Raw genomic sequence first — 23,756 nt, forward strand, 5'->3', positions numbered from 1 at the left:
CTTTTGTACTCCTTAGCTGTTTCTCCATGTCTCCACTTTTTGTAGGATTCCTTTTTGATTTTCAGGTCAGTAAAGAGCTCCTGAAGGAGCCATATTGGCCTCTTACTACTCTTCCTATCTTTCCTTAACATCAGAACTAGTTGCTTTTGTGCCTTTAATATTCTCTGTCTGAGCAACTGCCAGTTCTCCTAAACTCCTTTTTTCCTTAGATTTTCTTTCCAGAGCATCTAACTTGACAGTTCTTTGAGTTTGTTGAATTCTGCTTTTTTTGAAGTCCATTGTCCTTTTTCTGCTCTGCTCACTCCTTCCTTTTCTTAGAACCATTACATTTACTGTTTTATGATCATTTTCACTCAAATTTTCTTCATCCTACAGATTCACAACCAGTTCTTCCCTTTTAGTCAGAATGAAGTCTAAAATGGCAGCCTCCCTGGTTACTTTCCCCATTTTCTGAAACAAGATGTAACCAATACATTCCAAGAACTTATTTGGACATTGTGCGTTTTGCTATATTACATTTCCAACAGATGTCTGGATAAAATCCCCCATTACTACCAGGTCTTATGTTTTGGATAGTTATCTTATCTTATTTAATATAGAAGTGCCTCGTCCACCTCCTACCCCTAATTTGGTGGTCTATAGTGAACCCCTACCATGATGTTACCCCAGTTTTTCCTTCACCAGAGACTTTCAGCTGCTCTGCCTCTCACTTTCTCCAGCACCTCAGAACACGTGTATATAATTCATGATGCATAATGCAACACCTCCTTTCTTTTTATCCTGCCTGTTCTTCCTGAAGAATCTATAACCCTCTATACTAATATTCTAGTCATAAGATTTGTCCCTGTGATGCTAATTAAGTCATAATTTACTTTATGTATTAATACTTCCAGTTTTACTGTTTATTCCCAATACACCTTGCATTTGTTTATAGACATCTAAGATGTTGAGTAGATTACTCCACTGTTTTCCTCTTATTGCTCATTCTCTCTCTCTCTCACACACACACACCCTAGTCCTCCATTAAGGACAACATTTTTTATAAATGCCTGTGGGCTTTTGTCACCTGCACCCTTTGAACCTCTTGTTCAACTTCTTATGGAAAAGAGATTACTAATGAAGGTAGATCTGCCCGAAGAAGGGTTAAGCTTTATTAAATAAGTTAGTGTTTGGAGGTCAGAATGACAGCTTCATATTTGGTTGCTGATAAGTAGTCATCCTGCTTGCCTAACTGCATGGCTTGATAATGTGCTTTATAGTCTTGCTCAGAATGCTATCAGTACATAGTGCATTCTCCAGGTTAGAATCTGTCCTTTGATTTTGTGAAGATAATGTGAGCTTGCTCTACAGAGTGAAAGGGATTGAACCCTGCTGCAAGATATTAATATATAGAAATGTTCTTGGTTTCCTTCCAGGGAGAGTAGAAATCTGCAACTCTCCAATGTCAAGGGCTATAATTTTTTCTAGATATCATCTTTCATTTCTCAGAGACCAAGTACAAGTGCTGATATACAATGGTCCTCAATGAGGCAGTTTATTGGGCATGGCACATACTATAGAACTGCTTAAAGGGGATGCTCTGTATTGAGTCCATAGGATTTTCTTGAGGAATATTACTTGCTCAGTATGTGAAATGTTTTTCTTCATATTTCCATACAAATAGGCCAATAAGCTTTGTAAATAGGCCATTCATATGTTTGTTAAAGCATTTTATTTTAAGTAACCACCCCATAAAGAGGATTTGTCAAAGTTTAAAAAAAACCCACAGTTTTAATGTAATCTAACAATAAAGAAAGTTTCTAATGTGCTGATAATTTTTTCACTGTAGTATCCCATACATAAAGAATAACTCTTTACAATCAAATCCATAACCCTAAGGAGTACACAAATACCAACTGCATTAAATGGTGAAACTGCAGCCACTTTTCAAGCTACCCAGTGGTTAAGATGGGAGAGACTTTGAGTCAGGACTTCTGAGTTCTCCTCCTAGCTCTGCCCCTGATTTGCCATGTAACCTTGGGTTAATCATATAGCTGCTCTGTGTTTCAGTTTCCATTATCCTTAAATTGTGGGTAATGATGCTTTCCTCCCTCTCTGTGAGAGCCAGTTAATTAATGCTTGTAATGCTCTTTGAGAGCCACTGTTAAATTTTAGAGTACAAAATATTAATGTAAATCATAAGTGAAAGATTTCAGCCTATAACAACCCAGAAACATTGATTGTCCCTCATGATTGGAAATCCTTGTTAAACCTGTAGTATGTGTAGTGAGTCAGGCTCTTTCCACACATGCTGCTCTCCTGAATTACTCTTCCTTGCTTTCAAATAATTATTTCCATTGGCTGCAGTGGGTATTGGAACAGATCTTAGTAAATTATGTTAAACTGAGTTTCTCAAATGTGTGGTCCATGGACCACTAGTGGGTCCACAAAGCACTAGCTAGTGAATTATAGAGAACTGGTTGGCCAATATAGTGCTGCTGCCTCCTCAAGTCCAAATGCTAGTTTGCATTAAAACAGCTCAAAATGCCTGAAATACATTCCTAATATTACTTTTTCCATGTAAACAATTCCTGTCATTACCACAGGGATGTTATGTGATCATGAATGTGAGGGAAGGTGGTCCATGCAATTGTAAATAGGAGGGGAAGTGTCCATGAGGCAATATCTTAATTACAATGTGGTCCACCCCATGCTAAACATCTGGTGTCTAGATTGAAAGTTCATTTTTTTGGCATGTCCAGTTATTTCTCATTCAGATCCCCATGTTAACAAAGATCCATTGTTTTTAATGTGCATGAATACAGTTTTTGCGTAACAAAAATTCCAAGTCATTTAAGCCTCAATGAAAACAATCTATTGTGACAAATGCGAGTTGAACTCATACATTGTGTAACTTCACAAGTTTCTATGAAGAGTTGTTTATCTTCACTTTCTTGTTCTTTCACTCATTTTAAAGGTAATCTGCACTTTTCAAAATCAATTGTAGTATTCCGTGCTGAAATCCACAATTAAGATGAGCAAGAGGGGCAATTAAAGTGTAGTGAACTACATTTTATTTTCATTGTGGGCTCCTCCTAAACTCATGGGTCACTGGGTCATAGCATGTCTCAGCTACCATGGAACTTGTCTGGTGTATGAGCTAGCCTATAAGCAGTCAGGTACCTTAAGTGTAATTTTTTTACATTGTGTGGTGTATTTTTGCAAAATCCCGCCTTTCCTATCCCCATAGTTAATTTAGACTCTTTGTGATCTGAAGCAATGGGAAAGCTACAAAACCACATCATATAATAAAACACCACTTACCTGGCATATTTTATACTGGGTCTATGATCCAGACAAGTTCCATAGTGGATCTGAGACATCATCATGCTAGTGCTAGCTTACATGTTGGATCTGGCACTCCACAATTTTAGGGGTCTTTAAATGGAAAAAAATAAAAGATACCTTCAAAATCAGTGTGTTAGGTGTGTTTTGCTATTCAGGTATTCAGCATGCAACTTTACATTTAGTTCATTTAAAAAAAACTCTTGTGGGTCACCTTTAACATTATGTCTTCTAGATGAGTTGTAAGTAACTGCCTGCTGAAATACATGGTGTCACCTAAAATTATGGATACATTTAATCTTTTTTATGGATAGTGTTCGGGGATTAACTAACTGTACTTAAGTCATCTCTCATTTTAAAAAAAAAACCCTCTAACTCTACTGATTGGTCACTTGATTTACCTATCTCAGGAAAGAAAGCAGCACTGTACATGACAGTCAGTAAAGTTTTATTGTGTGTGTGTATTCAGTGTATTAGCTATTAAACCAAACTTTAGGTGGAATATATACAAACCTGATTTGATTTATTTTTGTGTTTATCACTCTGGCTTTGAAACTAAAAATAAAATAGAGTGTCTGATTTTGATTTAGATCTGTCCCTGGGGATAGCACACAGCTGCCTATCACCGAGGATACATCAGTATAGGAGGATTAACTGTTCACATGCACTTTAAACATCAAAGTGTTTATATAAAGTCATGGAAAATGAGTAATTCGTTTTATCATTCTCTGTCTGAACACAATGCCTCTTAAAAAGTAAATAATCTTTTATTTTAAGAACAGAAATGATTAATATCATTCACTGAATGGAACAGTGTGCTTTTAAGTAAATTAACATGGATGCTGCTTCCATCAGTACAATTGGAGTTTTTTCCACTTATCAGTACCATCAGTGCACTGTATCAGTACCCTCTGTTCCCTACTAAATAATGAGCAGACAGACATGATTGCGGTCTTCAGGATTACTTGTATGCATTATGGCACATAGCTGGTTTCTGGGAAATAATTAGCAGTACTTAATTGCCCTCTGTGTCAGGTGTTTCCACCATTCTTTTTAGCATTTTGTTCTGTGTGGCTAAACTCTAAACTCTTTTAATAGAGAAGAGTTTAGTCATTAATGATATAAATGCAGCACTTGATCCATATTATGGAGGTTACTATACATGTTATTAAACCATTGTTGCACCACTTCTATGGGTCAGCTAAAAGCTCAGCCTTCTTTTCTTCTTTCCCTCCCTCTTTGACCTGTTCTTTGTGCTGCCTCCCTCTTTATTGCAGTTCTCCTCCCTGTCTTTCGTTTGTTTATTTTGCCTTTTCCATTCCACCACCCCCAGAATGTCCTCATAGGGTCTTGTGGGACAGAGATGTCTTCTGTGCCTCAAAATGAGATACATGTGGAATTGTACAAGTTATCCTATCCAGCTCAGATCATAAATTACTCTGTAAAGTTTGAACTTCTTTTTAAATTAACATATATAAATTGAATGCTGTCTTGAGGGCTTTTCTCAGCATTAGGGCTGGATTAAGACATAGGTACTATAGGCACATGCTTAGGGTTTCAAATCCTGGCATCACATAATAAAATGAGAATCTGAGCTTTCATTTTTTAAAAAGGTATGAAGCCATTGTGGATGCAAAGTAAAGCTTAAAAACATGAAAAGAGTATAACTGGTGCCTGCCTGAGTCTGCGGACAGTCTGAAACATGAGATCCAAGACATGGGAACTACGCTTTCTAAAACTTGCTGCCACTCCAAAGAGGTGCAGGCTAATGGTATAGGCCTGGTGTTAAGGGGGCCCCATGTGAGCTGTGCCTCGGGCCCCCAGAGAGCTTTAATTCAGCCCCAAATGAAAGCTGCCCTGCTGTTTGGAAGTCTAGTACTTCAGGAAGATAGAGAAGTTAACGTATACAGTAAACTAAAGATTTTAAAGTTTGATTTGGCTTGTGAACCAAGAAAACAAAAGATGTTTAATTTTGTTAGGTGTTTTTGTTCAAAGTCAGTAGCTTTATAGTCCTTTTCCTGTGATGGAATGTTCCTGAAAGGTATTGTTCCTCTAAGGGCTCGTCTACACTGGCAAGTTTCTGTGCAGTAAAGGAGCTTTTTGCACTCAAACTGCAGATGTTTGAGGGGGGAGGGATAGCTCAGTGGTTTGAGCATTGGCCTGCTAAACCCAGGGTTGTGAGTTCAGTCTTTGAGAGGGCCACTTAGGGATCTGGGGCAAAAATCAGTACTTGGCCCTGCTAGTGAAGGCAGGGGACTGGACTCAATGACCTTTCAAGGTCCCTTCCAGTTCTAGGAGATAGGATACCTCCACTATTAAAAAAATTGTACACACTGCCAAGCCACTTTGTGTGCAGAAACTCCTCAGTTGTAGCTCTGAAAAACCCACCATGACAAGAGTCGTAAGGCTATTTGCACAGAGGTTCCAGCACTCTATTGCCATTGTAGACACTTGTGTGATGGATTGGATCACAGAAACCCCCTTGGGAATTGCCAAGTGCTGTGCCAAGACTACTTCTGCCCCTGCTTTCCCTGCCAGCTCAGGACTCCAGCACCCTGTCTTGCTGAGCCAGACACTTCCATCTGCTCCAACAAAGACCCAGGGTCTGAATTACTTGTCCCAAAGCTGCAGACTTAACTGAAAGCAGCTTACATAAGTGTTCTTGTGTTTAACACTCAGGTGCCCAACACTCAATGGGGTCTAAACCAAAATAAATCAGTTTTACCCTGTATAAAGCTTATACAGGGTAAACACATAAATCGTTCGCTCTCTATAACACTGATAGAGATATGCACAGCTGTTTGTCCTCCCCCCCCGGGTATTAATACATACTTTGGGTTAATAAGTAAAAAAGTGATTTTATTAAATACAAAAAGTAGGATTTAAGTGCTTCCAAGTAGTGACAGAACAAAGTGAATTACCAAGTGAAATAAAATAAAAAACACACAAATCTAAGCCTAATACAGTAATACAACTGAGTACAGATAAAATCTCACCCTGAAAGATGTTTCAATAAGTCTCTTTCACAGACTGGATGCCTTCCAGGCCTGGGCACAATTCTTTCCCCTGGTACAGCTCTTGTTCCAGCTCAGGTGGTAGCTAGGGCATTCCTCATAATGGCTCTCCCTTTCCTCTGTTCCACCCACTAATATATCTTTTGCATAAGGTGGCAATCCTTTGTCCCTCTGCCACCCTCCCTCTCTATGGAAAAGCACCAGGTTAAAGATGGATTCTAGTTCAGGTGACATGATATGTCACTGTAAGACTTCATTACCCACTTGCCAGCACACAGGTACACAGGAAGACTTACAGGTAAAACAGCCATCTGCAGTCAATTGTCCTGGTTAATGAGAATCATCAAGATTCCAAACCACCATTAATGGCCCACACTTTGCATAATTACAATAGGCCCTCAGAGTTATAGTTCATATTTCTAGTTTCAGATACAAGAGTGGTACATTTATACAAATAGGATGATCACACTCAATAGATTATAAGTTTTGTAATGATACCTTACAAGAGACCTTTTGCATGAAGCACATTCCAGTAACATATTTACACTCATTCGCATATTTTCATAAAATCATATAGAGTGCAACATCACAACTTGATTGCTTTTTGCGCTGTAATTGGCCTCCGGAGCTGTCCCATAATGCCTCAAGTGACCGCTCTGCTCATTGTTTTGAACTCGGCTGCCCTGGAGACATGCGCCCCTCCCCTTTCAAAGAACCCTTTCTGATAGCCTTTGGTGCTGTGCTGATCTGCTCCAGGACACAAAGCAAATCGTTAATGTGGAATGCTTGTGCTGTTGAACATAGAGGGGTGGGTGGGTGTGAGAGAGAGAGTGCTGTGTTTAATTACAGCATTTTAATAAAAGTGGTATAACTTGTGGCACAGAAACTTGCCAGTGTAGACATACCCCAGGATGACTGCTGAGCAGTAGGGGCTGATGTTTTGTTTCACACATAGTTAACTTTTCCATTCATGAAAGCTGGCAGATATATGACTGGTGAGACTCTGCTGTCTCTTTCAGATACCCCTCAACCTTTCAAACCCACTGTAGATGGGTCAGACTCACCCCTGCAGCGCCTCCTGCTGGTGACTCCAGGAATTAGCTCTGTCCAGCGCTGGAGCGCCCTCTGCAGGCCAGTGATCTGCCTGTCCTCTGGCCCCCATGTCCCTCCCTGGACCCGGTGCCCTTTTACATGGGGGTGCTGCCCCCTAGCAGTAACCACGTTCTCTCTGGGTTTCCCCTGCCCAGGGAACCCCTACCTTCTATCCCCACTTCACCTCAGTAGTGGCTACTGCCCAGTCTCTATCTAGCCCCCATTCGCTAGGACAGACTGCAGTATCCAGTACTCATCATCGGCAAAGGGGGTTTGGACCTGCTGCCTTGGCCTACCCCTGGGCTGCCCCCTGCAACCCCCAGTACCTGTTAGCCCTCTGCTAGGCCGCAGCCTGGGGCTTTCCAGGCTGGAGCTCCCCAGCTCCTCTGCCTTCCCCCAGCCCTGCTTCACTCAGGTACTCGGTCTAGCTCCCTGCAGCCAGGCCCATCTCTCTCTACAGCCAGAGAGAGACTGTCTGGGCGTCTGGCTTCCCTGGCCTTTTTTATAAGGCCTGTGGCCCAGTTTGGGGCATGACCCCAGCTGCAGCCACTTCCTCAATCAGCCCAGCCTTGAGAGCAGCCGCTCTCAAGCCCTGCCAGGCCACTTTTAAACCCCTCAGGGCAGGAGCAGAGGTTCACCCTGCTACACCCACATACAGACCAGGACCACAAACTACTCTGGGAAGAAGTAGCAAACCATGCAACTCATCATAAATTAATGGAGTGGAAAATCAAGGCTTTGATGAACATAAGGCTACTGTAAATGAAGCATGCAGTATGAACGAGTACAGTTTCATTATGGGAAAGGAGCAATTGTGGGCAGTCTAATGAGGGAGATGTTTAGAGATTGATAGATACTTCTGGGCAATTTTAACCTGAAACAGAAAGGTATAGTGGGACCCGATTTGAAAAATTTAGGTATTTTACAGGTATAAAAACAGTTCTACATTAAAATCTGTGAAAAGCACTTAATTAGCATGTGATTACCATATCATTGTTTTCACAGTGGAGGTATAGAGAAGAATCCAACTGAGTGTGCTGTTGATTAATTTTATTTTTGCAAATTATAAGTGTTTGAGCAGTAAAGAACCAGATGTGGTATAGGAGGAAATAATTCCTTTATTTGTTTAACATGTTCTTAACACAAACTTTGAAGGTAAATCAATAATTTGACTTTAAAAATTTTTCAATAGGACTTAATAAATTAGATTACAAGACATTCATCCGAAAATAAGAAATATACGGTACTATACAGTTTTGTCTAGGCTTAGATAAGCCTTGCAAAACGATCATGAAAATTTACCAGCCAGGTTCAAAATCCACTCACTCACCATTCCCATTTTGTTGCTGATAGAGAAATAAATGTTGTTTCAATTGTAACCAAAATATTTCTCACCTTGGGTTTGAATTTTGTAAGACTGACTTTTATTAGCCCACTGTTCAAAGATAATTAGAATCAAGGCTTAAATTCAGCCAGAGCTGTCTGAGGCGGAGCTCCAGGAAATATTTTCACCCCCCCCCCCCCGCCTGGAGTTTTTATAGCATGTTGGGAGGGGAGGGGGCACCTCTGGGAAATATTCAGTAAGAATTTACACCTGATTAGAATGAATATTCACTTAATTTTCCTTTCCATCTCTTTGGTATTATCTCTTCTAAACAATTTGTTCTGGTAAGTTTTCAGTCTCACAGTTCAGCACTTTTCTTTGTATTGTATGTCCTCAAATTCTTCCAGCTTCAAGAAGTGGCTCACTTTTCTGAGGGCATTTTTTTTTTTGTATAAGTTTTTTTTGTATCTGTACCCATGGTGCCTTTCGAATTAGATTTTGAAACTCAGGCAAAATAATGCAACAGTAATATCAGGTGAAAAGACAAAATCCATGGTTTTAAATTAAAATGTATCAGATTTACTTTGAGGAATTCAGTGGAATTGATTTTAGCAGTTACTTAGATTTCTTGCTGGAACAAGTTAATGTACATCATCAACTGCATCTTCATGCATGTTCCATCCTGCAGTTTAATTCAGAGGTCTAGAAGTGATAGAGACGGAAGAGGGAGTATTCCACTTTTATTTGACACGTTGAGTTGCAACAAGCATGTTTTCTGCAAATGTTTGGACCGCTTTCAGGAAATTTGTTATACAACTTTATTGAAACATTTCCCCGGTGAATTTTATACAGCTGCATTTGCTTCCAATCATTGCAGACTGAAAAGCTACATATACCATAATGATTTAATCCTACTTCACCACAGATAATTATGTATATAGGCCCTTTTCTATTGTTTGTCCATTTCTAAGGTATAATTTATATCTGGTCTTGTTTACAGATAAGCTCAAATCCTTAAAAAAATTAAATGAATACACCGCTTAAGATCCAAAATCATTAACAGATTGTTTGTAGATCAAACACTTACAGGTACATTTTGTGATTTGGGGTCAGCAAAACGGCAGTGTTTGTAGCATAAAATGTGTAGATTCAATGTATGAATGAAAATACCCTCTGATGTTCCCATTTATTGATACTAATAAAAACAAATGCTGTATGTGTAAAGTCAAAATATGGACTTTACATTCAGAACTCACTGATTACTAAGTCTATGCTTAGTCTTCCCCAGACAGTGTTCCCCAAATTTTCTCTGCAGAATCATGTAACACCTTATACATATTAAAAATATATAGTAGTAAAGTAGTTTATTTTTACTGATATTTTTTAGGTTTTTAAGAGCTCACTGTATTTTGGAAAACTTTCACCAAGACTTGATAAAAACATCTTTAATTAAGCAGTTTATCTGGATTAAGGCTTATAGTAAACAGGTTATTTTTCACATGTTGATATTAAAATCTTGTGTATGTTTAATAAGGCCCTCCATAATGGGCCTCTGTTAGTCTAGTACAGATCCATAGTAGTTAGGTGCCAGAAGCATAGAGAACTTAAATATAAAAAACTGTAGGTCCTCATTGTACTGATAAAGGACTGCTATAGAGACTGAAGTCATTTGACATCTTTATTTGTGCCAAAAAGGAAGATTGTGGTTTCAAAATAATTTGCCTTGGTTATCCAAATATTATATGGCGCTTCACTGATATTGTATAATCCTCTAATATCTGAAGGCTTAAGGGCCTCTGCCAGTGATTCTAATTAAACTGAATAGTAATGGAAACAGAAGGTTCTTTGGCTTGTGCCCTCTAGCTAATTTAGTTTGTGACTAAAATATAGGTTTAGGGTCTGATCTTGTGAGATGTAGTGCAATGTAGATGTTGAAGGTTCTCAATACTTCATAAGACTGGACACTTATTTTTGTATGTAAAGCATCTTTCTTATAGCTTGTATCCGCAAATACTTTAGATGTTAAATAATACAGTTAAAAGGTTAACATAAAAATAGTAGCGGGGGGGGGGGGAGAGAGAGAGAGAGAGAAATTAAGACTTATAGGCAGGAGGAAAAGAGAAGTTTTCAGCTGAGAACTAAAAATGAGTGTGATGGATTTGGAGCTGCCTTATGAATTCTCTTATCTCGACTGAGTTATTGACCTGTTTACAGTATGCATATATTAAGTTAATTCAATTGTACATTTGTCAGGACATGCACCCAGGAAAGGTCCTGATATTACATTTCCCTGCAAACGCTTCAGGGACAATGCAAAAGCCATTCACTTTGCCCTGTCTCTGACCCACCATAAGCTCACTAAACCGGTTCCTGACTACAAAACAAAAAACTGGGAAGAGATCACAAAGACTCTGACTAGAGATATAAAAAGACACAGTCCCTCAAGGGGACAGACAAAATTGAGCTAAAGTGAACCCAGACTCCAGAGGTTGGGCTGTCTACAGTGAAATAAGCCTACCTCTGGGATTAGAGACATATGTGTAGACCTTTTATTGTTTTGAAAACCTTTCTTATGTTATACTTTGTTCCTAATGTTAAGATTGAACAATACTTTGTTTTAAGAAGGCTATTTGGCATCATTGTATTCACTGCTGGTCACAAACTTCCAAAAGGAAGAACTACAGATATCTTAACCCAGTCAGACCTGTTGGGGCAAGCGTGGCTGATCCATGGGGTACCGTAATCCAGGATAAAGTCTAAGAAGGGATTGCAGGAAAAGGCAATGGTATGAGAGCTAATACCTATGAGGGGTGCACTCAAAGAGGTCAGAGGAGGAGCCAGAGGTGCAGCTAACCTTGTTAATTGTGACAGAGCTGATGAATCACATAGATGCCAGGTGGTTTCAAACAAAAGGCAATATAGAAAAGAATATTTTTGTTCCCACACTAGTGACAGTGTGTGAATGGACAGAGTTGAAGTTGGTGCTACATGAACAGAGAGAGGAGGATAGGAAAACAAGGAACTGGTGTAACAGATCAGAATCTGGCTGATGATTCTAGAGGTAGGCTACATAACTACATGGAAGGATCTTAAAACAAGGAGAGCTATTTTAAATTGTATCTTTGGGGATTAATTGGAGTTGTTTGAGGATGACATGATGATACACTTCATTATACTTGTGATTTAATAACCCTCTATTGTTAGGCCTTTGCTGCTACCCCTATTGGATTTCGGTCCAACAGGGAGATGAAAGGACAACAGAGAAGACAGAACTTGGTAAAGATGCTGTGGCAAATTGCCGGCACCATTATGATGGGTCCCACGCTGCAAGGGTGCCGAAAAATTGGACAAATCATATTTAACTTGAACAGAGTTTGCAAAAGTGTTTTGTTGGGGCCTATTTGAATAATGCTGTCTGGGGGGTAGGATACAATGTCGGTCAGACAGTAGGCGGGGAGTATCCACAAGTGGTTAGACTGTAACATTGTACATCTGTACAATGTAATCGTTTGAGCGGGTGCGCACAGTGTTCCTGACAATAGTGTCCCTCCATCCCAGGTTCCCATAGCAGAGGAGGAATGTCCGCCCATGCTGCATTTACAAACACTGTCATGTTCCTGAAAACTGCCCAACCCTCCCACACACATTCACATCGATATTCTCCCAACCCATTAGCAGCCTCATAAATACTGTGAATCTCAACCAATCCATGCGAGGCCCTTGAAATAGAACAGTTTGTTCAAAGATGGTATCCTTACATTGACACTCTGTCTTTGGTCCTTTTCCCAACATTCTGTGATCTTGCATCCCGAAATTAGGGGTCCTATATGTGTGTGCCCTCACCCCCTGAAGCTAAATAGCCAGGTACAGTCCAGGTCCGATGAGATGCAGGGAGGGAGCCGAAGACTGCTCTTGGGCTGTGGTATTCAGATTGGGACCTTGGAGCCTGGATGTTTTTGGAGGCGAGCTGTAACCACAATAGGTCCCAGGTGGTCCAGTCTAGGGGTAAGCAAAGTGTCTGGTTTCTTTAACCATTCACCTCTGCCTCCTGTAGGGAGTTGCACATACTGGCCAGCTTTGAAACAGGTATCTTGTGTAACATGTACCAAGGGCGGGTCCCAGGAGGCTGCATCAGGTATGTTTGCCAGGAGGATTAATGTGGGAGCCACATGTGTTACCTTAAATGATACAATATAAACAAAATGAATTCATTTATACATTTAAATTCTGGTTTTATGGACCCATGTTAGAATTCCTTGCACTTTCACAGAGGTACCTGTATGGGCCAATACCATGTGCGGGCCGGAGTATTTTGGCTAACATTCCTCAGGATTGTATGTTCTTACCATGACCTGATCTCCCTTCTGTACGTCCACCCAGGAGGGGGTCTCTTGGAGGGTCCTGGGCATCTCATCGGTCTTGGACAATTAGTCTCAGGGGGTGAAAGGCTTCATTTAGACATTTGATATATTCCTGTGCAGTGTCAGAGATCAGGAGGATGGGAGCCGGGAACTACACATCCTTCCCCCAATGACATAGTTATTCCAATAATGAGTTTGAAAGGGTGAAACTCCTGTACTAGCATTAGGGGTTGCCCTCATGGAAAGAAGGGAAGCAGGCAGTTGTGCTACCCAGTTGGTTCCTTAACAATAGTATCCTTAGAAAGAGGGCACAGATGAGGTTCCCCTGTAGTCAGCATCAAAGTAGCAGGATTAAGAAGATTAAAGTATGCAATTGTAATGTGTGGGCTTAAGAGGGTGCACTTCCACAAGGAACCAGTATGCCTTGCTGAAGCAAAGAGTGAATAATGTCATCTACCACATCCACGGCCTCAGGTTTGAGAAGATATTGCTTGGTAGGTGGAGGGAGTTGACTGGTAACCTGGATGGGTGGGCAGACATGAGCAGGCACCAAACTGCAAGACAGCTTATTTTCTGCCCAAACAGAGAGGAACCTGGAACATAATTCTTGAAAAGGGTTAGAGGTGTTCCAAGTGAGAGTCACGGATTTGGCAGTTGCAACAGAAGAGAGAAATGTATGATTACGGAGAGGAATGGTATGAGTACGCATAAGTTTATCAACAAATGTAACTGTACTCTGAACAAGGTTAAGAGTTGCCGCAAGGTCGCAGAGGACATCCATGCCCAAAATAGTCCCCTCTGCCTTTGGAGCTACATAAAAAGACTGAGTCCAGAAGAATAGATTCGATTTTACAAGAACAGGGTAGCTTTTATAAGCCGTGAGCTGTGCACCTCCTACCCCTGAAATAGTAATATACTGTTTAGTAGTGTGGAGGGGGAAACACGCTTCCGTGTCCATGAGAATTGTGCATGGCCGGCCCCCAGTCCATGCTTGTAAGTGTGGCCTGATGAGCAAGGCGGTGGGTGGGGGGGGAGCTGCTGGATCCTAGCGGATCATGGAATTCAAAAGCCTGGCCATTTCCTCTTTGCTTAGGTGTGAGTAAGGATTGGCAGCTGGTTGAGATACCGGTTGGGGCTGCTTGCCCAAGGTTACTTGGCTTGGACATCCGGCTGCCCAATGTTGAGTCTCCCCACATACAAAACACAGTGAGTGGGGGGGGGGGGGCGCGGTGAGGATGGGCCCAAGATCAGATTGAAGGGGCAGTGAGGTACTGCAGGGATTCAGCTGGCTGTGATTCTGTCCCTGACTAGGCTTTAGGGCCTTGTGCCTGCAGTTCTTTTGGGCATGTCCAAAACACCCACAGTTACAGCAAATTACATTAGCTTTTGCTGTTACCACAGCAACGTGAGCAGACTTGCTCTCTATCTCTTTAGCTTGTCTGGCTTCGCATTCAAAGGCCCAAATACAGATGGATTCATAATCAGAGCCTCAGTTCACTCCCAAATTAAGGGCTGTTTGCAGGTGGGAGTTAAAACCTTCCTTTCACATTTTTAGAAACACCTGATTGGTTTTCTTTGGGTCCACAATGCCTGCATTGCTGGAATACATCTCCCGTTTTCTCTCACAATAATGAGAAGCAGGCTCGTCCTTGCCTTGTATGCAGCCCACGATCAGTCCCCAATTACCAGCTCCATTCCCCTAGACTTCTTGGATGGCTTCCTTAAACTCAGTGCAGGCACGGGTCATATCGTTTTCAGATTCACATTTAACAGAGGCCCAAACACTGTTTTGGTGCCCTTCTGTAAGGATCTTGGCCCATAATAGATGGGGACATTTAGTGATAAATATATAAAGATATAAAGATCCCTGGGATGTAACATATAGGTGGTAACCATCTGGCTTATTTTTTTCCAGAATATCAAATTTGGGTCTTTTGGCTTTAGATCAGGGAGATTTTTTTCAGTAAGCCCCTCATTTCCTCTGAGCTGAGAGGAGTGTACTGATAAGTATTATGAGCCACTTTGTGGTCACTTGGAGAGGGGCCAAGGGAGCACTGGCACTTAATTCTGGGTTAAGAGGGGGAGGAGGCCAATTATCCCAGTTTTCCCCAGTGTGTGTCTAAAATCTTGGATTTGTTTTTCAAGGTGTTTCCCATTGTTTTTGTTTTGGTCTTTATCAGTATCACTGCTTGAGTCAGGGTCAGCATGCTAGCAACAATACGGTGTGCAGAGGAGCTGTTTTCTTTTAGTTTTACTCTTAGAGCCTTGTTTTCTGCTTCAAGCTCACTTAGTTTGTGGTTGAAATCTGCCTTTTGATTCAGCTCTGATGTAAGAGCCTTTTGGAGTATTTCCAACTCTTGTAATTTCCTTTCATATTCACAATACATTATTACAGTTCCTTTCTCTAATCTTCCTTTCATCTGATCAGACCACCACAACATACTGTCCATTGTACTCATGCCCTCATTCCATCCATCTTTTGCCATCGTCTTTTGAACCTTCTCATGTTTCCCTTTTATAAAATCAATGAGTCTCCCTACTTAGAGGGCATCATTGATATTCCCCGGGGCAAGTCAATGAGTCTCCCTCCTGTAGAGGGTATAATTGGTGCACCCTGGGGCACGCCAACGAGTCCCCCTCCCATAGAGGGAATCATTGACACATTCTGGGGCAACTCAAACGACACTGTATCCCAGCTTCCTGAAACCCACTTAAGCGGTGCTTCAGGGGAGACCGACTGAGCACACCCTTATTCTCAGTCTACTGCAGCACACACTCTGGTGCTCAGTATCTGGCGCTGCAGCCTTTGCCTACAGCGATCCCTGCACCCCAAAAACCCTGGCAGTGCAGCCTTCTCGAGCGATCCCTGCACCCCAAAAACCTTGGCCACAAACACAGTCCCATTCAGTTGTCTTCTCTATGCATCCTATATGTGATTCATATTAAAAAATAGGTGCAAAGGGGAATCTCAGGGAGTCCCAAACCAAGGTGTGCACTAGAGGTGGTAAGTAAAAGGGCTCACCTCTGTCCCTGGTTGTGAGAAACTCTCCAGAGATTCCCGATCACACCCTGCTTGCTACCCCAAAACTGTTAGGCAAAAAGATTCTTTTCCCCAAGAATCAGGCAGCCACAGACAGTACTGAAGGGGGTTTATTCACGGTATTGGGAAGACAGATAAACAGCTTCAAAAGTGCAGTACTACAGTAACCAGTTATATACCTTTTTCTTATCACTTCATTTGTATTTATCTTGTTCTTACAGAGACAAACGTTGTTTCAGAGACAGAGAACGCATTTAACATGACAGTGACAGGAACAGAACATACACATCAAACTGTTTTGATTACATCAATTATTCATGAATACCTTAAGGCAAAGAGGTGGGGTGGGATGAGTGTTTACAAACATCCGGAGGGCTGTGAAGGGAGGGTTTGTTCTCTCTAAGAGCCGAGTTACTGGGCGGACATTTGACCATATAAGTGTATCAAGTGTTTACTGTTGTCAGTGTCCTTGGGCTTCTGAAGCATTCCTGCTTGATCTGAGGTTTCTGTCTTAGCTCTTAGCTAAATTTTAACTCTTGCCTGACACTTCAGACATATTTATGTCCCCCCAAATACAGGGTTCTTACTAGTATCTAGAGTCCAGCAGAAATCCAGGTCTTCATAAGGTACTCCTAAGTGCACAGACTCAAATAAATCAGACTTCTTTGCGTTCAGAGCATAGTCCTTGGCCTCACTTCATCTCCAGGTGGTGAACTACAAGGCCTTGTTCATGAAATACAAGTTTGTCATATGGGAGAGGTCACTCCCTTCCTGACAAAGGTCCCACCTCAGTATAGAGAGGAGTTTAAAAAAAAAAATCCCAAATAGTTGCAAGCATGGTACTGCAAACAGCCATGGATGCATCTGACATAGCTACGAGGTTGATGGCCACAGACACCATGACAAGATGGATGTTTGGCTGCTAGTGTCAGTGATACCCAAAAGGAACAAGCCACCATTGAGTTCCTGCCTTGGGAGATCAAAGAACAATGAGATGCTCCATTCCCTGAAAGACTCAAAGGCTATGTTAGGGTCCTTAGGGATTTACACAGAGATCTTATAAGTATCAGCCCCAACAGAGACAAGGGTCACTGTCATATTCTATAGGCCTACAACCAGAATGTCAGTCTCCTAAAAAATCCCAGTACTCTCGGAGACATACATCCTTGACTTTCTCTGTTACTTACCTGAGAGTCACAGAGGCAGCTGCTTTGATAAGAGTGTTTAGAGACACTGATCCAAACCCTCTCTTTACCCTCCGGAGCCATCTTGCCCCTTTCCACTGAGCTTGGTCCACTGTTACATCAGACACATGGGTCAGAGACATCATCAACAAGGCAACACTATTCATTTCCACACTTTACCCACTAACCACCTCCCTTCCCCTTTCCTCTTCAGGGACCCTTTTGTGACACTTAGCTGTTCGACCCAGACAGTAAGAGGTTGTGTCACCACCTGCCCTGCAACTCTTGGTTCCTTAAATGTTATGCAGCTGTGGCTCACACCCCTGACACTAACAGCCAGCATACAAGTATGCAGGTCACATCCTGGCTTCCACGACGCAGTTACTTTTTACAGGGTGACCGCAACATCCGCCAGTCCCAAATTTCCCCAAAATCATCTGCCCTGGAGTATCCAGCTCTCTCACTGAACACGTGCAGTAGTTATTAAGTTCACTGCTCCCTTAAAGAGAGGGAACCCACTGGCTTATTACCTTTAACAAACAGTCTGTTTTAATCAAAGCACTGAATTGGTTTATAAACTTGCTTTATGCTTTCTATTAAACAAAAGGTCATAGGTTTAAGTGATAACTAGTAAAAGGAATAAAGATAGAAAGGGTTAAAAGAAAACAAAAGTAAAAATACACTTCTAAGACTAAAACTTAATTATATAGTCCTTGTTCAAGATGGTTTCCCTACTTATGGCAACTTTTCTAGCATGACTAGCTGTTCCATCCAGGATCCACCCTTGCAGAATCAGAGTGCTGGTTTCTTTGTTCCTTCAAGAGATGGATGCCAAAACGGCTTTCTGTCCTTGTTTACATCTTCCCAACGTCATTAACCCTGCTTCAAGAGGCTGGAAGGCTTCCTGGAGGTGCAGTCTCCATCCCCCATCAAGATTATTAGGTGATCAGTCTTTCCAGCTGGCTCTCCTGATGGCTTTGTCTACCTTGATTGTAAATGTGCCTTCATTGTCTGTGCCTGATGACCAGGCCAGTCAGACAAGTAAATATGCATTTCTATATCTAGGGAAGATGGGGCTTATGCATTGCTTGTCAAACACATTTAAAGAACATAATTCTAGCACATATTTATAATTCTTTGTGCACACCCTTCACATACATCACTCAAGAATATTAAGGATCAGTAGTTTTCCAATGATATATTACATGCCACTTTTTGGGTATATATCATGACAATAGCATGTTAAGTGTAATGAATATGTCAGGCCTGACAAGAGTTGCTGACACAGAGTAGTGAACCACCAATGGGCCTCTGTTTCACACCTTCTAACTACAATCCTATTACATACAGAAGTGGCCTCATTGCTTTATCTCAGCACCTTACAGGTATCACAGGAGTACAAGGGAAGAGGCTTCTAACTCCCAATATTTCATCATCCCATCCTCAAACAACTCCAAAGCAAATACATATGCCTCCTCAGGTTCAGAATGGTAACGCTTGCTTCTGTCATTCCATCTCTCCAGGGTCAGGATTGGTTATTGGCTCTCTCCTTATAGGAAGCATCCTTCCACATTTTGGCTCTCACCTTATAGGAAGCATCCTTCCACATTCACTTGGCCCCCAGGAAGTACTTGAGAGTCATAGTGGTGCCAATTCTGTATCAGTACAAGGTGCTGTCATTTGGACTCTCCAAAGCACTGAGAGTCTTTACAAAATATCTAATCATGGTAACACCCGCTTGATAAGACAGGGCGTCCATATCTATCTTTATCTGGATGATTGACAGATCAGACATAAATCCCAGCAGGGTCTGTCTACTGGTGAGACATTGGATGGACAAGAAGGTCCTGGTGACACTTCCTGTCCTCACAGAGATGACATGGTGGCTAGAACTCAAACATAAGGAGATCGGTACCATTCTCATCCCCAGGCCCTACCAAGACTTTAATCACAGATGCATGAGGGACAGGCTGGGGAGCCCATCTGAACAAGTTATAGATGCAAGGGGCCTGGCTCTTGGAAATTCTTCGCATAACACAGGACTTCACATAAATGTCCTGAAACTTAGAGACATCAAGCTAGTTTGTATGTAATTCTTACCTGTCCTCCCAGATTCCACAGTGCAAACCCCCTGATGGCAAACATCTCCATGATGCACTATATAAACAAGCACAGAGACACCTGCTCATCATCCCTCTATCTGGATGCAGTCAGACTCTGAATATGATCCCACCAATACAGGATAACCCCAATGGTTTTTCACCTCCCTGCAGTCAGCAGTGACCTGGCAGACTTCCTAAGCAAACAATCAGTGACCAATCATGCATGGTCCCAGTGGAGATCCATCAGAAAGTTGAAATTCCATCAGTGTAAGATTTCCATGACAGACCAAGAATAATGCCAGAATATCTTTTCCAGGGGGGACAGGAGCCAGAGCTCATTGCCTGATGCCTTCCTTCTGCAGTGGAACCCAAGCCTTCTTTATAACTTTCCATTGATTCCCTTGATTCATGGGGTGATTTCCAAAATCAAAAGAGAACAAACCACAGTCATTCTTGTAGCTCCATATCAAGAGACATGGCTTTGGATGACACACCTGCTACAGATATCCTTTCAGCTGCCAATGCATCTCCCCCACTCCCTGGATTTGATTGCACATCACGTCTGATAGCCTATCCAGACCCAAAGTCGCTGCATCTGATTAATTTGCCCAGATGTTAGCTGGGTAAGTAACACAGACAGGACTGTTCCAGAGAAGAGCAGGAGATCCTGATACAGAGCAGGAAGACATCCACCAAAAGGACTTGTGCATCAAAATGGAAGAGATTCTTGATTTGGACCTCTCCATAGGGCATGGACCTTATGCAGGCTATAGTACCAAAGCTCTTCAATTGCTTGCTGCATCTGAAACACTCTGTCTTATGGTCCACCTTCCAGCTTGCCATATGCCAGTACAGTCGTGCTTGGTCTTCTCATACCTGAGGCATTGAAATTCCTAAAGGTCCTGCTAAATACTTATCCACTAATAAGAGAACCTTCTCTTGCCTGGAATCTCAACATTGTCCTCTTGAGATTCATGTGCATTCCCTGTGATCCTCTGTCAGAATACATCTTACTTCAGCTCACTCTGAAGACGGGTCACCCTTGTTGCTGTCACTTCAGCTAGGAAAGTGAGTGAGCTGACCCTCTCTACATGATATTTCATAGGGACAAAGTGATGTTGTATCCTCACCCTAAAGTCATCCCCAAGATGGTCTCACAGTTCCATCTCAATCAATCAATCCATTTGCCTGTCTTCTTCCCAATGCCCAATCAACATTGAGAGAAAAGTTACAAATGCTGGACATTTCCAGAGCCTTACTTTACTACATGGGCAGAAACAAACTAATCAGATTGTCTCCCCATTTATTACGGGCTATAGCCAGCCATTCAAAAGGCCAGGCCTCCTTATCACAGCTAATATCTAAGTGGATAATGCAACATATCTCACTGTGTTACCAGCTGGCTGCTGTACCTCTCCCACTGAACATCAAGGCTCATACCACCAGAGCTCAAGCAACATCCTCTGCCTGTATCAGAAATGTGTCAAATTCTGAAATCTGCAAGGTGGCAACACATAGTAACCCATTGACCTTTGTCAAACATTATTCATTGGACTTAGCCACCAGGGCAGATCCCAAGTTTGGGAGAGCAGTACAGCAATCACTGTTCAGCTGATGCAGCTGATAATGCTTCATCCCACCATCCAGCGAGGGTGCTACTTGCCAGTCACATACAGTGGGATCCATGCTGGCATACGCTCAAAGGAGAAAGAACGGTTGCTTACCCTATAGTAACTGTGGTTATTTGACCAACCCTCCATTTCCTGCTTTCAGAGACCTCAGTGAACATGGGCTTTGAATTGCAAGAGAACTGATGGAGGATTGTGGCTTCTCCAACCTTGATGCCCTTGCATTGGAGCACGAGAAGACACGGGGTGCTTGCAAAGCCCCAGTGAATACTGCTATTCAGTAGACTCTGATCTCATGCTCGTGAGACTCATGTGCACGTACAGTGCGATTCGCATTGACAACAATATCTCAAAGAACCACAGTTACTGCAAGGTAAGTAATCATTCTTTTCTCTGTTTTGGATTAAGTTTCAAATATGGCTTTAGTTGAATTATATAGTTGCTGATCCTCTGTTTGGCTGACACCAAGACCCTGATGAGGGTCAGCAAAAGATACTTTGTTTTCCTGAGGGAGAGCTGTTGCTAGTATGCTTTCTATGAGCTGGGCAGATGAACATCCTGGACTTTCTTCCAGATTTTTTTAAACTGAGCAAAAATAATAATTTTATACCCTTGGGACTGTTGTTATTAGACCTAGAAACTGAATTTTTGAGCATATGCCACACTGTGTTTTTATTTATTATTTGCAGTTTCACAAAGAGAAACAATCCTCTGAAAAAGATGAGACAGGCCTGCTTCCCTTTAGAATATTGCCTTGTTTAATCTGTTTATCTGTACAGTTAGGAAACTGTTGTACATTCTATTTTTTGACATTTTCGTCTTCACATTCTAGTAAGGTTTGGTACTACTGAGAGTTTAAACTCTCTGGGGCAGGAACTGTCTTTTGTTGTGGGTGTACAGTGCAATGCAAATAGCAATAAGTTTCTGAGCTGCCATCTGAGTGTCTGTTCCATTCCTCCTTTGTCATTACAGACCCTTTTATCTCTTTAGGTGATAGAGGTTTGACTCCAGCTATGCTGTTGAAGAACTGCACCTTTTGCTATATTTCAGTCTGATACAGGTTGATTCTCTTTGGGAATAAAGGAGGCTTGTAAGGCCATATTAAATCTCTGTTTGACCAAGGAGGTGTACATTTCCTCCCTAATGCTGACCAAACAACAATTTTTCATTCACTTGTTATTTTGCTTCTATAACATTTTTGGGTAACCTTTCATCTGATTCAGATTGCAGCCTTCTGGGGCAGACTGCACTAAACATGTAATAGCCCTGCTTAGAGCTATCCACTTGTTTCCCTCTTTGTATCCAGGTAAAATTAGAGGTGTCATTGTCACTCTAAAAGCTTGGTCTGGGACCTAGCTAGGATGGTCTTGCTGTCTGGTGAGCTGAACTCTCCGGGATGAGCAGAAAAGCTTCCTTAGTTGAAGGCCATTAGCCCAGTTTGCACAGACTTTGGAGCATGCTGTCATTTGACTTTGTAATTGATTCATTTTGTGTGGCTTGTGGGTTTTTGCTTAGTTTTTGTTTATACTTTAGCTTGCAGCAGCAGCAATAAGGTTTATGGTTCTTTGTAGATTAGGAACTAGATTAAAAGAAACCTGATGCAGAGTAGTGTAATTTATACCTCCATGTGCCAGTGAGGCTTCTTATGCCAAAGGAAGTATTCACTCAAATAAATAAATAAATAAATAAATAAAAAGCAATGTTGCTTCTGCATGACCTTCAGCAAGGAGTGGAGGCACAGCCTTTGAAGAACTCCAAAGTAACCTGGTCAGTAGGAACGCTGAGGAGATGCTCAGTATTAGTGCATGCGCCATCTAATCTAGCCACACGCCTTCCCTGGATCTTACCACCCACTTGTTTTCAATTGTGCTCAACTTGCTATAGGTTGGATTTGAACCACTGGTGTAGAGATGAAATGCTGCCTATCTATCCTGCTATTGATTCATTGCCCAAAACTTTCTACAATCTTTAGTAGATATATTTCTACTGCAAAAAAATATAAAATTGGAGTATACATATTCTTTGCACAATTCTTAACTGTAAATGTTTCTATTTACGAAAACTGACTGTGGTTCATTCCTCTTTGTGTGGGGTGGGGTGTACATACGCACATACTTCTGTTGCAGATTTACAAATTAATATTTTTGTTAAATCCACTTCACTATTATAATTACAATAGAAGGAAATTGTAGATTCTTTCTGCATAATATCACTAAGATATGGCCTATTCTATCCAGCCACACATCAAGTGCTTAAGGGGCGGGTGTCATGATCCCCACATCTGCCCATTTCCCTTTCCAGTCATGTCAAACAAGCTAGTTGTTTCCGCTTTCAGGACCCATCCCGACCTTGCCTATCATCTCTCATTCAGTTTCAAAAGATTGACTCACACCTCGTTTGGTTTATGATGCCAGTCTCCATTGTCTGCTTGTTAAATATTTAAACAAGCTCCTTCATGCTTTCTCCATGCAGCCCCTCATGCTTGACAGAAGCTCCCTGTAAACATCCATACAGCTACTTCATTATGCTCCTTCAACCCCCCCCTTAAAACTCTCCTTTGCCAGGATGCCTACAAAAAACTGTACAATGGTTCGGCTGTTGGGGTCCTGAGACCACAACCTGTCATTCTGACCAATAGTGTCTCATTGTTTCCTTGTACTCCCCCATTTGTCAGTATACATCTGTTG

At 41.7% G+C, this 23,756-nt stretch overlaps 1 protein-coding gene across 10 annotated transcripts in view; it reads left to right on the plus strand.

Annotated features, from left to right (window-relative positions):
• The window catches only part of CEP128 (centrosomal protein 128), a 432,173-nt gene that overhangs the window by 358,757 nt on the left and 49,660 nt on the right, over positions 1 to 23,756 (plus strand). The window contains exons 21-22 of one of the 10 annotated variants that reach the window (XR_005597583.1): positions 13,701 to 13,810; positions 21,215 to 21,442. The exons of 8 other annotated variants lie outside the window; for them this stretch is intronic. The gene's annotated coding sequence lies outside the window, so the exon portion shown is untranslated. The remainder of the gene's footprint in view (positions 1 to 13,700; positions 13,811 to 21,214; positions 21,443 to 23,756) is intronic. One more of the 10 variants, XR_005597582.1, reaches the window with a different exon arrangement.

This window comes from Mauremys reevesii, linkage group 4, assembly GCF_016161935.1.
Source record: "Mauremys reevesii isolate NIE-2019 linkage group 4, ASM1616193v1, whole genome shotgun sequence".
Taxonomy (NCBI): domain Eukaryota; kingdom Metazoa; phylum Chordata; order Testudines; family Geoemydidae; genus Mauremys; species Mauremys reevesii.